The sequence below is a fragment of the Chaetura pelagica genome, unplaced genomic scaffold (genome assembly GCF_000747805.2).
Source record: "Chaetura pelagica isolate M959 unplaced genomic scaffold, ChaPel_1.0 scaffold275, whole genome shotgun sequence".
Classification (NCBI taxonomy): Eukaryota; Metazoa; Chordata; class Aves; order Apodiformes; family Apodidae; genus Chaetura; species Chaetura pelagica.
This window is the reverse complement of record NW_009953486.1, coordinates 5,634,827-5,636,233: the sequence shown is the minus strand read 5'-3', so window position 1 is coordinate 5,636,233 and position 1,407 is coordinate 5,634,827. Positions and strand designations below refer to the sequence as shown.

The following is a 1,407-nucleotide window of genomic DNA, read 5'->3' as shown; positions in this document are numbered from 1 at the left end:
GGAACTGTGCAAAATCATATGTGAATTGTCCTTTCACACAGTAGGTTTCACACTGGAAAACTGACTCATCTCTTAGGTCACCATAGGACTATTCTGTGTCAGACTGGGAGAGTGAAAGATCTCAACTTCCTCATCCCTTTCAGGGAAGCAAAAACAGTGGGTTTTTTATACTGATCAGACTCTGCCTCACTGATACTCTTAACTTTTCACCTTTGAAAATCTAACTAGTAAAAAGAGCAGCCAAAAATCACAATGGACTAAAAGAATCCCTTATCTTAAACTAACTGTAATCTTGTGCAGCTCAATGGGCTTCTGCTTATACTGATGTTGAGTTTGGAAGAAACTCTAGAACAGAATAGAAAATTTTGGCCACTTATATAGCAACAAATGGAAGAGAAATTTAAAAATGTTACAGGTTTCAATATGTATCAAACAATACCAAACAAGCTAGTCATTCCAAACTTATCCAGCAACCCTAAAAACCTACACACCAGTTAAGAGAGTCATAGACTCCATCAAATGTAGCTGTTCCTGTCTAATGCAGTAAGATATTGAGCCACTTCTGGAGTGATCTAGGAAACAAGATGATACTATTTGCCATGCTTCCTATAAATGGGTGAAGCAAGAAGCAGAAGCGCATTTAAGACAATCCCATTTTGAGTCATTTAACACATTTGCAGAAGTGTTATATGTTATTTGGTTATACTACAGTCTCCCTGCTGCACCCATCTTCAAGGTGGTTGCTGATTAAAGCAGGAAGCTTTGAGGGAGACCGGTTGATGATTCTTGTTAAACTGGATTTTCCAAGCCCAATGTGAAATAAAGAACTTTGTTCCTGCCCTTTTAAGAGCCAAATTCCAGCTCTGCCCTCAGCTGCAGAAGCACAGGTACCACTGGCTCACATCTCGCTCTCGGTTACTTTACATAACCCCTTTCAGTGCACTAGAATTAGCCTGCATTTGTGACAGCTAAGCTGGAAGATATTATTTTGGGCAGAGCTCTTTAAAGTGCACACACAGGAATGACATGGTATTGGAGTATATTTTTTTCCAGCTTGTGCTCAGGGGAGGTTTGTGTCAATATACTAGATACTCTGATCAGAACAGGTCAGAGTAGTTTCCACATGTTAAGCACTCCCAGCTTCTGACAACTTAAGTATGAGTTATTCCAGCTCAGAAATGTAATGAATTTTTTTTAAAAAATATTATTTTATTTTTCTTTCTAATATTTTTAAGACTTATCAAATACCTTTGATTTTATATAGCTTATAAATTAATCTCTTTTACCATAGCAACAGCCACTGCACCTTATTGTCTAAGCAAAACCACCCAGCCACACCCTAACACTGCTTGCATAAATCGCTCCATTTGTATCAAAAGTTTCAGCATTTATTAGCCCAAATGGGAC

At 38.1% G+C, this 1,407-nt stretch overlaps 1 protein-coding gene across 1 annotated transcript in view; it reads right to left on the bottom strand.

The window, feature by feature from the left end:
• BCAS1 (breast carcinoma amplified sequence 1) overlaps positions 1–1,407 on the bottom strand; it is a 41,934-nt gene that overhangs the window by 914 nt on the left and 39,613 nt on the right. The gene's annotated exons all lie outside the window — the stretch shown is intronic.